The 21,305-nt window shown below is 34.7% G+C and overlaps 1 long non-coding RNA gene and 1 pseudogene across 1 annotated transcript; both read right to left on the minus strand.

Moving 5' to 3' along the window:
• Window positions 1–4,505: 4,505 nt before the first annotated feature.
• LOC112014250 (exopolygalacturonase-like) lies at window positions 4,506–6,797 on the minus strand (annotated as a pseudogene).
• Window positions 6,798–20,221: 13,424 nt separating this feature from the next.
• Window positions 20,222–20,632, minus strand: LOC111992146 (uncharacterized). The gene is made up of 3 exons (XR_002880811.2): window positions 20,537–20,632; window positions 20,419–20,458; window positions 20,222–20,330 (listed from the first exon to the last, which is right to left on the minus strand). It is a non-coding gene; the product is annotated as an uncharacterized LOC111992146 (long non-coding RNA).
• Window positions 20,633–21,305: the final 673 nt, after the last annotated feature.

A 21,305-nucleotide genomic window follows, 5' to 3' on the forward strand; every position in this document is an offset into this window, starting at 1 on the left:
CAAGTGTTTCTAAATCCTCCCCCCCCCCCCCCCCCCTTCCCCCCTTTTCCTGGGATAGGAAATTATGGCTTGTTCAAGCATAGGTGGGTAAATAAAAAGACATGTAAATGGTAGTTTCAGTAAAGAACGACGAAAATAAAAATTTTTATTGTAAAGCTAACAATGGCATGTCATTAGGGAATGGTTCCTACACTTAACTATACTATCTGCTATAGGTCTTAAATTCTGTCATTTCCTCAACAACCAATGTCTTGGCTTGGTAAAAGCCATAGCCCCTTCTATTGCCATGACTCTCTTAGAGGCATAGTTCTTCCGTGTAGATAGTCTATTTTTGAACCACATTTAAGTTGGGTTTTGGCTTAGTATCACCACCTTTTCTGAACCACCTTATTTGTTCGGCTTAGAATGCACTGCTACTCCAAATCATATCATTGAAACTACCATATATCTAGAGCAAAAGAAGGTTATGATGATGAGACTTCTATCATTTTCCTTACTACTTTGGAAGTTTGTATATGTCCTATATATCTCCTACTATACCTAATTTGCTAGTTTCTTGGAGTAGATGCTAAAAATTATAATCATGGTATTCTAAATGAGTGTATTATAAAAAATAAATATTTCCCAATAACCGTCGCTGCTTCATAATTTGATTAATATGATTCATTTTGTCACAAAAGTAGACTAATTTAACTACATCCAATCTCTTAAACCTTTTTTTTATTATAGCATTTTGTTAATGTTACCAACTCTTTACTTGATTTTAGTTCTCCTTTGAAAAGCCTATTCTTGGAGGGGAAATGCCTAGCTATTTTCCAGTTCTGTGTTGGAGGCATTGCCTAAAGTTTGTGATAACTGAAAACTTTAGGATTGTTGCGGATAAAGAAACTCTAAAGGTAGAGGAAATAGGGCTTGAGAAATATTTTAACGAGAACGTAGAAATCTTGGAGAGCTTTCAATTCCTTTCTGGCGTCATTGCTTAAATATTGTCAAGATCAAGGGGTTTAAAGGATCTTCATACAAAAAGATTTCTTTGGAAATATTGTTCTTACAATGTAGGGCATTGTAAATCCACTCATAATCTATGACTTTTAGCTTGTCTAGTAGAACCTTGCTGCAAACTCGTGTTATTTTTTAAGTTTATATGAATATTCTAATTGTCTGAATATTTGTAAGACTATTGTTGACACTTAGGAACCTATTAAAGATGTTCTTAGGTTAGAAATTCTAGCACTATGCTTTTTAAGCATGGTATCTTTATGGTAGCAGTGCTAGTGATGTTGTTTCTATTCGAGTATATATCACATGATGTTCTTATTACTTATTGCATATTAGAAGACTAGCATGCGATTTACTGAAATGGTAGGGTTATTGGCCTAGCTTTTAGTCTTTACTCTTTAAGTTAGAAATGATTCTCATAAGCTTGATTAAAAGTAACTAGCCTCACTATATGCGCTTTGCACGTGTGATGATGCTTTTCATTTCTTCTTTTTTGGGTTTACACGTTTTACTCATGGGAGTTTTATTTTATTTTTTATTTTAAGAAGAAGTTGTATTAGTACTTGTCTACTAATGCTGAAAGTTCAAATAGTGTTGGAAACACTATGAACATTTAGACCCCCAAAGAACAAAATACCAATTCAAGCTTTATATCAAACAATGTACGTGCGGAAAATGATAACAAGCTTATAACAGAATTGATAAACAATCTAACCAATTAAAATAACATCCACAACAGAAATTAAATGGTAAAGATTAAGGGAAGAGGGATGAAAACACAAGGACAACACAATGATGTGTTATCAAAGAGGAAACCAAAGCCCTCGGCGTAAAATCTCTCCGTCGTCCTCTAAGCGATTAATAATCCACTAGAAAATGAAGTTGGGATACATGAATAGCAATAGACCCTCCAAGCCTAATCTACCAGGTACCTAAGCCCTCCAAGCTTCTTGCTCAATGAGGTTATGCTAAACTTTTGTCTTTTCTAGCTTGCCGGATTCCGCTATAAACCATAGCATCAACCAATAACCATTGGTCCCTTTCAAACTGCTTCCCTTAGCACCAAAAGACCTTCTTACAGATTGGTATGGTGAGAAAAGGATTTGTTCAAGAACCTCTCAAGGATGTATCAATGGAGAGGGTGAGAGTAGAGGAATTTGAAGAGTCTCTTTGTGAAGATTGGGATGAGGCAATCTTGTTTTTCTCTAGGGTTTCTCTCTCAAAATTCTCTCTGAAAGCTCTTTACATATTGTGGGTTTAAGGGGTATTTATACTAGGGTGAGATAGGAATGCGAAGAGTCAGGTTTTTCAAAATAGAATTGGTTGGCGGCTTGGCCTCGCGACTTTGCTGAGTCACGAGTTCAAGCTGCGAGCTAACAGAACGGCCAAGCTAGACTTTTTGTCCTGTAGTTCTCCAGCTAGCGTGACTGTTCATCTTCTCACATGCTTCACTCGTATGCTGAATTTGGCGGCTTGCTAGTCGCGAGTCACCGCGACTCCCAGCCGCGAGCTAACAGAACGGCCAGGCTGGACTTTTTATCTTGTAGTGCTCCAGCTGGTGCGACTATTCATCTTCTCATACGCTTCACTCGTGTGCTGAATTTGACGGCTTGCCAGTCGTGAGTTACCCGTGAGGCTAGCCGCAAAGCCCTGCATTCTTGCACTTTCTTGAGCATTTCTTCACACTCTTTCACTCACTACCCTTACATGAATCCCACATAAATATAGGGTTTCTAAGTGCTAAAATACAAGCATATTGGCATAGAATAAAGCCAACAAGATGGTTGATTTAAGTCAACCTTACAATCTCCCCCTTTGGCTATTCTGTGACAAAATCCTGCAACAAACTCTAGACTTAACGCGTGAGTTAGGAACAGTTGGAAAACTCACTCACACCTAACTCTAGAATATGTGAAACTCTTGAATCATAAGACCAAAAAATCTCTTGAAACACAATAACACCCTAAGTTCATTGTATGCAGAAAACTTGTAATGCATATGGAGCAAGCATAAAGCGATCAAGCAAAAATGGAATAAAACAATAAACCATGGCTTGACTAAAATAGCAATCACTAAATACTAGTGATCACAATGCTCATTCACTCAAGGAGTGAACATCCGGAGATGCAAGCTAATAAACTTATTTGCAAAATATCATTTGCATGTCCAACACTCAACAAATGCACAAAACATATATGCATATAGGAACAAGATCCTACAAGGGCACAAGAGTGGTGTACTAATAGAGAAATGCATGACATTTACCATCAAGTACAAAAGCTACATAGCATGGGTACAAAAACCTAAAAAAACTTTAAAAGCTTACAAACGCAACAGGTACAAACACAGTAAATAAACACTGAATAAACATCATTAAATAATATATGTGTACCAAATAAACACAAGATTTCCAAAAGAGAATTATAAACATATCCACACAGGAGAATATAAACAAAAACAAGCAAATAACTATAAACATGTGTGTGAGTGTATATCAACACAACTCACCCTTTCAATATACACACTCTTTCTCATTCTTGTGCTGCTCTCCCTCTTTCTATGTGTTGCTCTCCCCCTTTTCGGCAGGAATAGCTAAAGGCTATCTTCCAGCTTTTGCTGCATAGCATCCAGTTGTGTCTCAATAGTTGTGAGACACATTTGAGTTTGGTTGTTGATGGAGTGAAGAAGTCGTTCCAAATCAGAAATCTGATGAAGCACAATTTCAATGAAGTAACTTTGCTTGGGAGTTTGAAATCCAGGGGAACGGATGGAGTGCTAGTTGATTGCACAGGCGTAACTGAAGCATGAGCAGTTGGAGTTTCATGATTAGTTCCAAGAACTTGAAGAATGTCTTGAGCCTTGAGTACTCTGTCATCATATAGAGTGGTGTCCACATTTCTGGTCTTGTGATGTGAAAAACCTTTGCAATGTAGTCTAGATTGATGGAGAATTCCATTCCTCATACCCAACATTTCAACTCTACTCCGGTGTATCTGGTATTGGAGTAGAATTCCTTAACCAATTCCTCAACTCCTTAACCAATTCCTTAACTGGATTTACGAAATTCTTGAACATATCAGCCCAATCTCTTGATTCATAAATCCTAGGGATAAATGTTGTAAAAAAAAAAAAAAAAAAAAAAAAAAAAAAAAAAAAAAAAAAAAAAAACCAAAGTACCCCCCTAAACCTAAAAAATGAATGAAATAGCTCGAAAATCAAAAAAATGACCAAAATACCCCCAAAACCTAAAAAACGATCAAAATTCCTTTGAAAACTAAAATTTTGCTCATTTCCTTTTTTTTACTTACCTGATTTTGTACAAAATTAGATTGGTTAGTAGATGCTTAACAATGTTGGTGGAGAATATTACTTAAGAATAAAAAGCATTTGGGAAGAGTTGAATAAATATTTTGATTTTTATTAAGAATGATCTCAATTGCAATAATAGAACAATTACTATCTACAACAACACTACAGATCATAGTATATTCCAACAAAAGGGTGAACTTAAACAACTCAAAAAAAACTAAAAAAAAATTCCCCAATTTCATTTAAATAATGAAAAAGGGAATAGGTTAGATGGGATTTTATTTAGAATAGAACCCCGATAACCTATTTGCAAATTGTATTTGTTCATTCTAAATTAGTTTTAATGGCTTGGGAAGCATTTCATTAATGTTTATTGGTACAAGCAGGAGGGTTCTGCTTGCCCGAAATTGCAGGCTGGATGTTAGCACAGGTGAAAGTAGTAGATCCTCCACCTCCCTTGTACGCGAGATCAATGTCAGAAAGCACCACTTGTTGGCATGGTACACTCTTACTGCAAATAAGATTCACAGCTTCCTTTGTCGAAGAAGTGCCTTTAATTTTCTTGAAGCTAACATTGCTAATCTTAACTTTAGAGGGAGACTGAAAACAAAACAAGAAAGCCACCCAAGAATTTGATATTAGTATTTGTAATTTTTTTTACTTTTTTTTTTTAACATCAAAATTTGTGTATGTATTTGTGATGTTTATAATAACCTAGTTTGAGTATTGACTGTTTGGGTAGTAGTTTTGATCAATGAGGACAGGATTGGCAACATTGTTCATGACAACATCCTCGAAATGTATATTAGAAGCAACTCCAGAAGTGGAAGCAAGCCATGTTTTGATTGTAACACCATTATTTGTATTGCTAAGTGTGGCACCGGTAACTCTGATTCTTGAAACAGGTTCTTCGTTCTGGTACCTTCCTAGACTTCCAATGCTGATACCATGGCCAGGTCCACATGTTACATGGTTAACAGTAATACCTTGGGCTCCATCACCAATGGAGATGCAATCATCACCTGTTCCAATATTAGCGTTGGTAATGGTGATCTGAGTTGAACGTCCCATGTGGATTCCATCAGTGTTAGGGCTATCTGCGGGTGCAGTTATGGTAACATGTTGGAATTGCAAGTTCTTGCATTCCAAAAGGTTGATGTGGAAAAATTTACTGTCCTTCGATGTAATGTCTTGGACTTTTGAATTTGTGACGTAGTCGAACCTTATATTCTCTTCATGTTTACAAGTTAGATAAATTAAAACGCTAAATATGAGCGCTCGAGTTTCATTTAAAAACATTTTAATTAGTAAAAGTTTAAGGATTCTTTGAATTATACAAAAATAAATAAATAATTGCTTGGAAACAAATGTGATCATTAAATCAATATAAAAAAAATGGTAAAGTTGTAGCAAATATTATTACATAAAAACTTACAAACTAGTGTTTCTACGAACGTGGTTGGTACTACTTCAATAATATTATTTTATATAAACAATTCTTCAGAGACCACAAGATTTGTCAAAAGATTACATGTGCGATTGTGATTGGTGAATTATCGCTTTTATATTTAACCATTTTTTTTTCTATATTGGTTATAGTCGCACATGTTAGTGTTGTGGCACAAAAAGTACTCCATAAACTTTCTCATATATAAATTTTAAAATTAATTCTTTTTTGAGTTGTGGCACATCACTATACAAAAATTGTCAAATTATTAGTAAAACATCATTTAACATATAATTGTTTGAATTTTTTTTAATGGGTAAATTTTGTACAGTTGTAGTGTCTATGTATATCTATGTAGAAAATGATGGAATATAAATGCTAATTAATTAAGATTGAAATCTTACAATAGGAAGTACGTTGCAGTTTTTTTTCTTTGCTACACTCATTTTTTTGCCATGCTTGTTGTCCTTTGCCATCAAAAACTCCACCACCTGACACAGTGAGACCGTCGATATGTTCAAAAACAGCCCAACCATCTTTATTGTTGAAGGAGGCAACATCTGATGGGGCTTGTAGGGTTCCCTGAAGGTTAAACTCAATAGCACCTTTGCATGGACCCAACAAAGTCACTAAACCTAGTTTCTATACCCCCGCTGAAATCACAACTTTACTTCCTGCTACTACGCACGCTGCTTTCCAAGCTTTTGTCAATGCCTAAGCACATTATAAATAAACAAAAAAAAAAAATCAAGATTAGTATATAATAATCATTTTGCATGCTAATGTTTTATCATTTGGTCCTGACATTGATCAATTTCTTGTGTAAAAGAAGTTTGAACCTAAGTTCTCTTGTTTAAAGTTAAAAAGCTTTACTAGTTATGTTAACTAGAATACACTGCTCTTGTCAATTACGTATTTATACTTGGGTTATATCAGCATTAGCTTGTGCTCCATATGATTTAACATCAAAGACCTGTTGGGCTTTCGTGGATGCCAACACCAACAGCAAGGAAATTGTTGCAATGCATAAATCCTTTCCCATCTTATTGTTCTTTAATTTCATTATATTGCCAATTTTTTGTAAGAAATGATGGTAACCCCATTTGGTTTGAAGCTATTTATACTTCAATACCTAAGCTCCACACCATTGAAACTACTTAACTAATATTAACTAATTTTATGCAAGGTTGCTAAGAACTCTCCTGTATATACTTCAACTTCTGTACTATTATTAGTTTTTGTGCTTTCTCATCCACTAATTAGTTATCGTTTGTTATTGTATAAGTTAAGATTATTTTACTTTTGTATATCACCTTAACTTCTTTGCTTTAAATGACACACTATTAGCCGCCTGAAATATGTTCATCTTATCATGTAACCAAAGTGAATACTTCCGTTAGTAAAGGGGGATGTAAGGTTGAATTTAATCAATCATCTAATTGGCTTTATTCCGTGATCAATTTGCTTGTAATTTAGCACTTAGTAACCCTGTATTTAGGTGGGAAAATTTTAAGGGTAGTGTGTGAGAAGATGTGAAGAAAAGCTCAAGAGCGTGCAAGAAAAACAGAGTCTCGCGACTAGGACTCGCGGGTGGTTCGCGACTGGCAAGCCGCGAAATGCAGTCACATGAGAGGTACACTGGGAAGTTGAAGGGTCACTTCAGCTGTCACGCTATAGGACAAAAGTTCCAGTCTGGCCAGGCCGTTACGTCGCGACTTGATTTCATGACTTGGCCAAGCCACGAGTTCAAGTCGCCAACTTGCCCTGTTTGGCAAAAACTGACGTTTTGCATTCCCTTCTCACCCTACTATATATACACCCTTATACCCATCATTTTGAGAGAGCTTCCAGAGAGAATTTTGTGAGAGAAAACCCTAGAGAAAAACAAGATTGCCTCATCCCCAATCTTCATCCAAAGAGACTCTACAAATTCCTCTACTCTCTTCCTCTCCATTGTTATACCCTTGAGAGGTCATTTACCAAACCCTTGTCTCACCACACCCACATCTGTGAGAAGGTCTATTTGGTGCTTTGGGAAGCAGTTTGGAAAGGAACCAATATACATTGGTTGATGCTATGGTCAAGTAGCGGAATCCGGGAAGCTAGAGAAGAAATAGGTTCGGCGTAACCTCGTTGGAGCAAGAAACTTGGAGGGCTTAGGTACTTGGGTAGATTAGGCTTGGAGGGTCTTCTGCTATTCATGTATCCCAACTACATTCTTTAGTAGATTATTTGACCGCTTGGAGGGCGGTGGAGAGGTTTTACGTCGATGACTTCGGTTTCCTCTTCGATAACACATCGTGTGTTGTCCATGTGTTTGCATCTTCTTTCCCTTCACATTTGCCTTATATTTACTGCTGTGGATGTGTTTATATTTGGCTTAGATTGTTCTATCAATTCTGTTATAAGCTTGTTATCATATTCCGCACATAAATTGTTTGATATAAAGCTTGAATTGGTATTTGTGTTATTTGGGGTCTAAACGTTCAAAGGTGTTGTATACCCATATTGAACTTTCAATTGGTATCAGAGCGGGTACACTTGTTGTGGTTTAAATACCTAAGTGTGATCCTTGACCCCTTGTGTTATTTACCATGGATGTTGCATTGTATGCCTCTTTGTATGATTTTTTTTCTTCAAGAGTTTGATGTTAGGAATATCAACAACATCCAAAGATTCATGTAACATAGCATCACAATTATGAGGATTATCACTCATGGAGGCATTTTCACAAACACGTGACATGCCACATTTATCATCAACCAAATCATACAAAGAGGCATACAATGCAACATCCATGGTAAATAACACAAGGGGTCAAGGATCACACTTAGGTATTTAAACCACAACAAGTGTACCCGCTCTGATACCAATTGAAAGTTCAATATGGGTATACAACACCTTTGAACGTTTAGACCCCAAATAACACAAATACCAATTCAAGCTTTATATCAAACAATTTATGTGCGGAATATGATAACAAGCTTATAACAGAATTGATAGAACAATCTAAGCCAAATATAAACACATCCACAGCAGTAAATATAAGGCAAATGTGAAGCAAAGAAGATGTAAACACACGGACAACACACGATGTGTTATAGAAGAGGAAACCGTAGTCCTCGACGTAAAACCTCTCCGCCGCCCTCCAAGCGGTCAAATAATCCACTAAAGAATGTAGTTGGGATACATGAACAGCAGAAGACCCTCCAAGCCTAATCTACCCAAGTACCTAAGCCCTCCAAGCTTCTTGCTCCAACGAGGTTACGACGAACCTATTTCTTCTCTAGCTTCCCGGATTCCGCTACTTGACCATAGCATCAACCAATGTATATTGGTTCCTTTCCAAACTGCTTCCCAAAGCACCAAATAGACCTTCTCACATACGTGGGTGTGGTGAGACAAGGGTTTGGTAAATGACCTCTCAAGGGTATAACAATGGAGAGGAAGAGAGTAGAGGAATTTGTAGAGTCTCTTTGGATGAAGATTGGGGATGAGGCAATCTTGTTTTTCTTAGGGTTTTCTCTCACAAAATTCTCTCTGAAGCTCTCTCAAAATGATGGTATAAGGGTGTATATATAGTAGGGTGAGAAGGGAATGCAAAACGTCAGTTTTTGCCAAACAGGGCAAGTTGGCGACTTGAACTCGTGGCTTGGCCAAGTCGCAAAATCAAGTCGCGACGTAAGGCCTGGCCAGACTGGAACTTTTGTCCTTAGCGTGACAGCTGAAGGGACCCTTCACTTCCCAGTGTCCTCTCATGTGACTGCATTTCGCGGCTTGCCAGTCCGAACCACCCGCGAGTCCTAGTCGCGAGACTCTGTTTTTCTTGCACCTCTTGAGCTTTTCTTCACATCTTCTCACACACTACCCTTAAATTTTCCCACCTAAATACAGGTTACTAAGTGCTAAATTACAAGCAAATTGATCACGGAATAAAGCCAATTAGATGGTTGATTAAATTCAACCTTACAATCTCCCCCTTTGGCTATTCCGTGACAAAACCCTACAACAGACTCTAGACTTAAACGTGAGTTGGGAACAGTTGGAAAACTCACTCACACCTAACTCTAGATTCTGAAAAGCTCTTGAACATATGAATAAGTAACTCCTGAAACACAATAACATAGCAATATCATTGTACGCAGAAAACTTAATATGCATATGGAGCAAAGTAAGCATGATCAAGCAAAAATGAACAAAGGCATAAAAGCAATAATTCATGGCAAGATCAACACCAGTAGTCACCTAAGCAAAAGTGATTACTATGTTCATTCACAAAGGAATGAACATCCGGACATGCAAAAATGATAAACTCAATTGAAGAGAATCATTTGCAAGTCCAACACTCAACAATGCATACAAACATATATGCATCTGGAACAATCCTACAAGGGCACAAGAGTGTTGTACTTAGGGTAATGCAAAGCATTAACAAGTACCAAAACACAAAGCACAAAGGCTCATAAGCAAAGTTTTTGCAAATACATGGCACAAACCATACAAGCCTACAATCATGCAAAAGAGCTAGAAACAACCCTCAAAGCTTACAAAAGCAACAATGGGTACAAAGCATAACATAACAAACTATAAAATACTTCCCTATCATATCACTCCCCTTATCATGAATCATAGGAGCTGTGATGAACTTTGATCATATATACCTGTAACCTGAAACACTTGCACAAAACACATTAGACCCTCAAGGTAAAGCAAGTAATAAATGGACAAGTATAATGTAACAAGTAAATTGCATCAAGTAATCATGATGTGAAACATGTGAGAAACTTGACCAAACAAAGTCTTCTCCCCCTTGGTATATGCATCTCCCCTATGGAATATCTCTCCCCCTACGAATGTGCACGGGAAATGAAATTTCTCCCTATAAGAATGTGCACAAGAGTCATATAGAAATTACAACACTCTCTGGTATACTACTCTAGAGTATACTCTCCCCCTTTTTGACACGAATAGACAAAGGGGTCAAGGAGAAAATAGGGCAAGAGATGAAAGTATGAACAATATAAAAATGCTTGAGGGTGTAATGATGCATGAGGAGTGCGAGATGAATGAGAAAATGAAGCTCAATCCTAAGACATGACATGCTAGGATGAAGAAACAATATATGAACCAATGCATGACAAAGGTAGCAAGGTGTGTGCAAGAGGTGGCAAGTGCAATGCATGACCAATGCATGGAAAATGCACATTTGGGGCAAGGTGTGTTAAATACACAACCAATAAACCAAACATGTTCCTAATGAGAAAACATGAGAAACCCAAAGTTTGATACTCATCGGAGTCCAAACAAGCCAGAAAATGCCTAAGAGACATTTTATCAAACACCTAGCATGCACACTATGAACAACAATATGAAACAATGCATGAACATCATGAAATCCATCCTTAATACATGCTCTTTTCACCACAAGAGGCCAACATTCAAAGAAAATCATCAAAAGAAACCAATCCCATACAGAAATCTTGAGAAAAAAATTAAGTTTTCCCAACCCCTATGATGAAAATCCCAACCAAGAGCACAAAACTCACTAAAACATAATCCAAGGATCCAAATCAATGAAAAGAGTTTAAAATTACCTTAGAGATGTTAAAGGAATGAAAAACCATTCAAATTGGTTGGATTTTGATGTAAAAATATTGAAAGAGGGGTTAAAAAAGGATGGGAGAGGTTAAAAACAAGTTTCAGACGAAAAGCCCTTTAAAAGCTGTTTCTGGGCATTTCGCGACTGGGCGAGTCGCGAAGCGAGTCGCGAGTGAGTCGCTGAAGCTTCTGGATGAACTCGCGACTGGGCTCGTGACTGGGCAAGTCACCAAAACTCGCGACTGGTGAGTCGCGAGTTGAGTCGCGAGAATTTTCGCGAGTCACGAGGTAAGTCGCGAGAATTTTCGCGAGTCGCGAGTAAGTCGCGAGTGAGTCGCAAGGTGAGTCGCGAGAAACTTTGACACTTGTTTTTCAACACAAAACATGTTTAAACACTGAAAAACAATGTAAGCATCCAAAAGAACACAAAGAGTGATAAAAATCACTTCCAAAAACATATAAAATGATCAAAAATCTTTTGGATTGATTCATATAGTTGAGCACACACACATCACATTTAAACAAGTACAATCGAACAAATGAATAAGGCATTCATTGAACATTAGGCATGAGTGTTGTTGTGTGTGTATCAAATGTGGAATAGTCCATAGTCTAGAATGAAGCTTCAATGATCAATTCAATCAAGTCATACACAACTAGTACTAAGACAAGTGGTCTATCTCAATTATAGAAACATGCATATATGACCTCCCACAAGAACTTGATAACAATTCTTTGAAACTTTTCATTTGGCTCCATATTCAACATATCATTTGCCATTTTTGAGCAAAGAAAATCTCATTGTGAGATAGATGCCTGAAATTTTTGATATTTCAATTTGATGAACAAGCCTTTGGCTTTTTGAGCATCATAAAATTTCATAAAAGTCGCTTTCCCTTTTTCCTAGTCAAATACTAGTATATGCGACGGATTTTGCAGCTCATTATCTCTTTTCATTTTGAGATTTACATTTGTTGTTTTAAGTTAAAAAAATAAGAAGGTGGGAAAGTTATGAAAGTCTAAAAAACAATAAAACAAATGACATATTATAATCTATGACAAGCTTGAAGATCTATTACAACAATCACACAAAGATTTCAAGATTTTCCACAAAGATATAGTGCATAAAGAACAAGCATAAAATACTATTATGTACAAGGCATTTGTAAAGGCAAAATCATCGATATGTGATACATCACATCAAACTGAATCAAACTTTTTATGTCAGTTTTGGATTTTTACTCACACAAAACAAAGACATAAAAGTAAGATCAAAACAAAAACAATGCATATGAATAAATGCAAGATGCACAAAATGCATGAAGATATAACATGCAATGCATGATATTCCGCACATAAATTGTTTGATATAAAGCTTGAATTGGTATTTGTGTTATTTGGGGTCTAAACGTTCAAAGGTGTTGTATACCCATATTGAACTTTCAGGGGAGAAGTCTAGTAAATTCTACCAAAATTAGCATAGGCAACATGCTTGTCTACACTTTACAACAGCAAATAATAAAATCCGAAAATATTTTGCTCATTTTTTAGGTTTAGGGGTTATTTTGGTAAATTTATTTTGTTTTTTGAGGGGGGGTATTTCTTTCATTTTTTAGGTTTTGAGATGTATTTATGTCATTTTTTGGTTTAGGGGGGTATTTTGGTCAATTTTTTGGTTTTAGGGTATTTCGGTCATTTTTTTTTAAGTTTTGAGGGTATTTTGGTAATTTTAAGTGGTTTTTTTTTTTAGCATATGTGGTCTTTCTTTAGGTTTGGATGGTATTTTTGAAATTCTATAGTATTTTAGGAGTACTTTAGTTATTTTCAAGTTTAAGGGGCATTTTAAAAAAATTATTAGGTAACTAGGTTGGGTTGGGTTTGGGTTAGAAGTAATTAGTTATATGGGTTCTAAATGAGTAAATGATTTTAACCCAAACCAATTTCCCACCCCAAACCCACCCATTTGACACCACTAGTATTAGGGATGAACCACCACTTAACTTGATTTAATCGGGTGAATGGATTAGGGTGAGGCAATAACACAATAATGAGTATTTTTGGGTTTATTTGATTTGAACCCATACAATTGACTCAACGAGAAAATGAGAGAAGGAGAGATGAGAACCGAAGAAAATATACATTAATCAAAAATGATATTTTTGCCAACATATTTGTTATGTGACAAAACATGAAACATATTATTATTTGTTATGTGACAACATTTGGAACTCGAGTTTCACTGGAAACTTATATAAATAAACAAATAATCAACAAAACTTTTTTTTTTACTGTGAATCTAATCTAACACAGATGTACAAGAATGACTTCACATAACCAGTTCGTATGCTTTAAACACACACACACACACACATACACACACACATTTATTAAAAAAATAAAAGAAAACGGACTTACTCGAGGGTAGAAGAAGGTATGTCATTCTGCTCATACACATTTGGGTTAGCTTTGTCGACGTCCTCAAAAGAGCGAGGGAATGTTTTTTTGAGCAGAAAAGAATGGCTAATGGAACAAAAAATGCCGGTAATGGACTTTTTTTTTCCCTCTTGCACAACAAGCAAAAAATAAGGAAGAGAGAAATTAGTGTTCTCCAAAACTAATTAGGTAAGTTGATGTTAATAACAATAATGATTAATCATATAGTTGAGTGTTTATTGTTTATTTCTTATGTTCAAGCGCTAGAGTAGTTTTGGTTTATTGCGCTTCATTTACTCTTGTTTTGCACGTAGATAAGTTAGAGTAAAAGCAATTAAGTTGTGTTTTTAAAATTAGGGGTCTAAACAAGCTATAGTCTTTTACACTATTTGAGCTTTCAGATTCTAATCTTCCTGCCGTTTAGAAAACCTATATTAGAGTAAAGAGTTCCAGCAGCATTTGTTTTTGTTTTATCCAATGGTACAACTTTTTTTTTTTTTTATGCACAAAAAAAGCACAAACAAACTTCTTTATTTAATCACTGTTTAATCTTTCCAATTTGGCATTGTAATACCCGGAAGAAAAAAAATATATTTTAAAAGGAGGGGTATTTAAGTAAATTTGTGTGGGGCCAATTTTATAATTTATAATTATAAGGGAGTTTTTAGAAAATGAGGTTGAAACCCTAGCTATATATAAGCTTATTAAGTGAACGTATATGGGGATATATATATATATATATATATATATTTTTTTTTTTTTTGAGAGAGGAGACAACCCAAAGGACTGAAGTAGAGAAGGATTAACTATACCCTTGAGGTAAGAGCCTAAGAATCTCTTTCTTGTCAAATATAAGCTTTATTTGGAATTAGAGTATTTTTTTTTTATGTGGGTATTTTGGCCAAGAAGTGAAACTATTTAAATCTCTAATGAATTTTATGACCTGAACCATCGAGGGATTAAATCATAATCTTGGAACCTGTACTGTCTAGATAATAGTTGGGTATTCTTTTTCTATGCCTTTTGTTGCGTTGAGCGGAGATAGAATTTTTAGGCTTCATGGGTCAAGTTTCTGCACAGGCCTTTATACCAAAGTGATGGAGTTAGGGAGCATGAGAAATCAAAAGGAATAGTAACTAGCCTAGGCTTGGAGGCGTGACAAGTTATTAGTTATCACATGTTTAAAAAAAAAAAAAAATAGAAAGGTGTTAACATAATTGTGTTCAGGTGGTGTTTCTTTATAAATTGACTTTTGACCCTATAGGTATTCTATAGTCTATAACCCTAGGAAGCTATTTGTGGCAGAAAGTAAAGAAAATGTATGATATGAATAGGTGGATTTTTGGTGCGAGATAAAAGTGGAGAATTATTGGATATTTTAGAAAATTTTCTTCTGGTCAGTACCTTGCAAGTTAATTTTAAAATTTTATTTTGGAGTAAATTGTATCTAAAATTTTTTTTAGGTGATATCTAAGGATTTTAGAGGAAGGATTAAGAAGAAATACAAGTTATTAGTTATCAACATATTCCAAATAATGTACCATGTAAAGGTAAGCTTAATTTTTCTTTTAAAAACATCTCTGCGATATCATTATTTGTTGCATTATCAAGTGTTATTGAAAATATTTTATCAGTAATCCCCCAATATTGAAGTTCCTCACTAATAAGATTTGCAATGTTATATCCCGTGTGTGGAGATTCCAACATTTTAAATGATATTATTCTTTTATTTAAATTCCAATTAGAATCAATATAATGAATAGTTAAAGAGAGAAAACCTAATTTATTTCTTGATGTCCACAGGTCAGAAGTTAAGCGAAATCTACCACTATGTGCATGCAAAATACTTTTTAGTTTTTCTTTATAAAATTTAAAACTCTTCATAATATCTCTTTTTGCGGTGGATGCAGAAAATCCTTTATATTGTGGAGTAAAACCACGTTGCACCATTCTTGTAAAATCATGTTTTTCAACAAATGTAAATGGGTGTTCAGCTCTAACAAGATATTCTACCACTTCATTACGTGCATTTGCATCAGTGTAAATAAATGTAGTTAAATTTCCCTCATTATCTTTTCCTAATTGTTGAAAATTTTTAATATCCATTTGATTTTTTTGCTTACAACTATTTAGCATATGACATTTTAAATGATTAGTCCCCGCATTTGGGCCACCAGCCAACTCGTCACCACATTTGCTACATATAGCTTTAATTTCTTTTGTTCAATCTTGCTTTATTCTCTCTACCCGTATCAAAAAATTTCCAAACTTCACTTTTTAATTTTTTATTAATAAAACTTGGATTTGAGCTGAGTGTTGTATTATTATTAGTTGGTACATTAGATGTAGGGGAAATTGGGGATGCGGGGGAACTAATTGACTCAAAATGTTGCCCTTGCTCATCTAAATCATCTAGTATGATGTGATCATTTCTATGAGTCATTTTAAAATTTTGAAAACTAACAAAAATAATGTATACAAATAATGAGACAGCAACTATATAATAAAATTTATGAAAAGATATTACCCAATCAATTGAATTTTGAGACATATAGCTTCCACAGTTCTGCTCCAATTTGGAGAAGTTGATTTTCAAATGCAATTAGATGCTCAAGCCTCCAAGTTCCAAGCCTCCAACTTGAATAATTTGATACTTGTAATTGTATAAATATAACTATTAAAAATATAATACTATTATTCTATAGAGTATAAAACTATAAGAGGGCAAAAATAATAAGAGATGAAAAATTGAGAATAGTCTAGGGAGAGTTTGAATTTGAGAGATTTTTTGTGAGTAAAATGAGAGAAATGGCATAGGTATTTATAGATTGGATACTTGAACCCAAAAAAAGAAAAAAAAAGAAAAAAAAAGAAAAAAAGAGCTGACTTTTGTATTGTTCAAACGGTAAAGCATTCTTAAAGGAAATATATGAAGAATCAAATATTTGATTCTTCAAATATATCCTTTAAGTAAGCATTCGTAAAGGAAATATATGAAGAATCAAATATTTGATTCTTCATATATTTCCTTTAACAATGCTTACTGTAAGGAAAGAATTTCTTCCGTGAGAAGGACCAACGGTAAGCTTTTTTTTTTTTTTTTTTTTTTTTTTTTTTAAAAAAAAAAAAAAAAAAAAAAAAAAAAAAAAAAAAAAAAAAAGGAATTTCTTCTATAATTGTAACTTGTAAGTTGTAAGGAAAGAATTAGAGAATCAAAAAATTCTTAACGGCAACGGTCATCTTAGTAACTTAGTTTTAAAAATCAAAACTGCTAGACTAATACCAAAATATATATATTTATTATACACATTGTATCACAATCACTCGATATATTTAGTGGTTAGGTGTGTGGCCTTAAAGTTTTTATAATGTCTAAAGTTCAATCCCTCACCCACCCAACCCCCAAATTATTTTGTTATGAATTTTGGGCAATGAGTCAGGCTAACGGGTCGAGTTAATGGGCTGGGCTAACAGGTCGGCCCACCAGGCGCCCATGGGTAAAGAAACTAACCCATAGCCTGTCTCATTGGGCTACTGGGCTACCCACGGGCTTTAATATTACCGGGCTGGGCTGCCCATTAGCCTGGTGGGCTAGCAGCCTACTGGGCCAGCCCATGGGTCATGGCTATTCGATGACCCTTATATGCTAGTTGAGGTAAGTAACCTTATTCTAATTAGTTTTATCTTTGCGTATTTTAACTACTGAAAATTTGTTTACGGTTGTTACAATTTATTTCTATTGTATTACTGATTTCAAGTAAAGAATTATCACAAATATATCTGATTACTGAATATATGATGTATTTCATTTCATTGTTTTTAGCTATATTGATTCAAAGTAAAGAATAAAGAATTTTCACAAATATACATGAACATTGAATATAAGATTTATTTTTATTTTATTGTTTTTAGCTATATTGATTTAAAGTAAAGAATTATAGAAATATCACAAATAGATTTGAATATTCAATATATGATTATATATATATATATATATATGTATTTGAATAAGATATAGGTTTGTTAGAAATATGATTTCATATAGATGATTATGAACAATCTAACTATGAATTTATTCTGATACCCAGCCAGTGGGGATTATTCATTGGTATTCTGATACCCAAACCAATGTGGGTTATTTATTGGTACTTTGATACCCAGCCAATGGGAGTTATTCATTAGTACTCTGATACCCAAACCAATGGGGGTTATGCATTGGTACTCTGATACCTAGTTAATGGGGGTTATTCATTGGTACTCTGATGTCTAGTTATGGGGATATAGCCTGACCATAGTCATAAGATTATTAAGAATATGAATTACGTTTGAATATTTGAACTATTACGAGTCCTTAAATTTACATATTTGATTTTGGAAATGTTTGAGTATTTGAACTATTTTGGGTCATTAAAACTGCATATGTATTTTTGAAACTTATTGTAAGTTATAAGTTTGATATATTAAAAACTGACTAGTTTCTAAACCATCTATGATATATTTGTAAGACTAAAAGTATGTGATTTATTTGCAACTTATTATTTTAAGACTATGGAACTTCTTTAGTTATTTTTGAAAACCCATGGTATATTATAACTTTTGAAGACTCATATTACATCTTATTACTTTATAGATCTATTGCTTGATAGAACTTATTAGAATTTGGTTACTTATTGAGTTGTTAGCTCACCTCTTTTTTCCCTCCAATTTCAGATTGTGAAGAATAACAAGTTTTGGGAGTTATGATGTTATGTTATGAGCACGAAAAGAAGCTTATTGATTTTGGGATTGGATGGCCTTTTAATAGTTTTATATTTTATTGGCCAATTGACATTATGTACATGGGGTTTGGATTTTGTTCATATTAAATTATTGGAGATCTATTCATAAAGAAATTGTTGAGGTATTTTGAATTTATTTGAATTAATTTTTGAGAATAAATTTTAGTTGCTAAGAAGGCCTTGCACACTTGTAGGGTGCTTACTTTATAAGCATACAACAGTTGTCACGTGCCTATCTTTATACTTGGGTTCGGGGCGTGACAGGCGTTGATGTTCAGAAATCTCTCTAGTCTAAAAAGAATAAAGAATTCATACACTCGATGATCGCAATTCCCCATTGATGTCAAGTAGATTTCTTCACCAATTGTACATTTTTTCATAAAGCAAGGAGGAGACCAATGTTGTGGGTGCAACACTCTAAGACGAGGAAAGAAAGAAAGTCAAACCAGAAGCTAGTTGCCATTTTAACTTGTACATTATTACAATGCTAAAACCAAACTTATTTAAGACCAAATAAATCAATTTACACCTCAGACATTGAGACCCTAGTGCTACAGTCTTTCAATCGTTGAGCCAACTGTTGCTTTGGTCTTCGAGTTGTTGAAGCTAAGTCATTAAAGCAGTTGAGCATACAAATCTTTGAACTTTTGAGGCAAGTGATGGAAATTGAATACTGAAGTAGTGCAAATCGTCAGTCTTGTAAGTTCATCCAGATGGAACCAGGTCCTTGTCAGCTATCCCTGCAAATGTAGAGCAATGGCTCCCTTAAGGTGGTCACCGGTGTGGTGCTTGCCACCACGTCTCAATGCCAAAGTCTGTATATAGGAGTTTTTAGAGAATATTAAGAGAGTTTAGAATATCGAAGTATCAATGAATACCTTTTAGGTGAGTTTTTCTATTCTCCGTTTGTCTCTAATCTATGTGTATATATATGGTTTCATGGTTCCTAGTTGCTGGGGCCTTAGTTGCAGCTTAGTGCCCTTTTGTAACGCCTCAGGGCTCATGAATATGGGTTTTGATGAGGCTCCAACATTTTGCCCACTGATTGGTAACTGTCTGGGACATTGAATGCTCTTATTAATGGTGATCCTGTGTTCGTCTGTGTCTTGCCAAGGTGGACGAGTATATTTGATGAGATTGTCCAAGGGAGGTGAGTTCCTCAGTCCCATCAAATACTTATGTAGCACAAGGATGACAAACTTAATGATTGACCTATGAGTTTTTATAAACATTGAAATTGAATTGCTCAAATAAAAATTTGTCTCTAAACTCCATAACATTGATTGAAGAAAAAATTTCCAAGCAATATGCATAAAAATACAGATAGCTTTCTCAATAAAATTTTAAAAGTCCATAATCTTATACCAGGCAATAAATAAGAGCAACAGAGACCTAAAAAAATAAAGCGTGCATGCTAGCAAAGGTCATATCAATTTATATGGGACATAAAATTTGAAGAGTGCTACATAATAAGCACAAAAATAAATACCACTAGACTTGTCTTGTTCCTTGCAAATATTAGAGCTGCAGCATCTGATAAACATTTTATACTCCCCCAGAAATTTCTAGTTTCAATCCCACACCTGTATAGAAATTAGAAAGCGGTCTCTCTCAACACGCACAATGACAATTTTCCTTGTCATTGTGCATAGTTTGCAATACATGAGTTGTCATCAATTAAAGCATGAACTTGCCACTTATCGCTCTACCCCAAGTCACTGGTAATAGTATAAATCTTTCACAGACCAAAGGAAGCCATCCAATACCTAACACCAAACCAAGATTAATTCCTTATATCAAGAAGAAAGTTTTATACAAGGTATGTATATTCTGTATATGTAGATCAGCACTCACCCAACACATCAATAAAGGGTTTTAAGTCCACAGGTCCTTCCTATGACATCATTCACATTACATATAAGCAACAAAACCAAGGATAAACATTTCTAAAGATATAGACGGATGAACTTACTCCAAACATTATAATCCCAGCTGGGTTTGAAGATGCCAAAACAGTTGCTGTGTAATCCCTAATATGCTTCACAAACTTGTCAAGCACCACTTGAAGAGATTCCTAATAATGTCCAAATATTTTTGAATGGCAATGTCTAACTACTCAAGAGCTCATAAAAACTTTAACACTTCCTTAAAAATCAATGATTGAAAAAAATTTACACAAGTCCACATATCTCAATCTAATTTGAACTGGCATACTTGCTACATTTTCCAATTTTCTCTCAAAAATGAATGTTGTAAACACATTATCTTGCCTACCCTGCCACATCATCTAAGATGGGCATTTTTTGATACATTCCTTATTTTAACATATTATCAATATTTCCACAATAATAAAACACCTATTGGAGAAAATCAGCATAAATTTTTTAGTGCCAAAGTTGTCACCCTTACTGACTTTCGAAGCGAGACAGCATCAACTTTTAATCCTAGTACATAGCCAACAGTCGAAGCAATCCTATTATATCTATTTCCTATGTACCCACCAAATTCCTCGCCTGAATCGCCAGTAATATCTTTCCATTTGACCTACATTGACATTTATGTAAAATAATAAATAAATAAATCAATAATAGTGAAATCATTATTCTTTGGTGACAACTTCCCCAGAAAATGAAAATTTACCAATAAAAAGTACCCAACAAAAGAAAAAAAGAGATATAAACCTCTACAAATTCATTGGTAAAAGCATCTCTTCCTATTATTCCTCTCGCAACAATAATAAT

Source organism: Quercus suber, unplaced genomic scaffold, assembly GCF_002906115.3.
Source record: "Quercus suber isolate HL8 unplaced genomic scaffold, Cork oak 2.0 scaffold_351, whole genome shotgun sequence".
Classification (NCBI taxonomy): Eukaryota; Viridiplantae; Streptophyta; class Magnoliopsida; order Fagales; family Fagaceae; genus Quercus; species Quercus suber.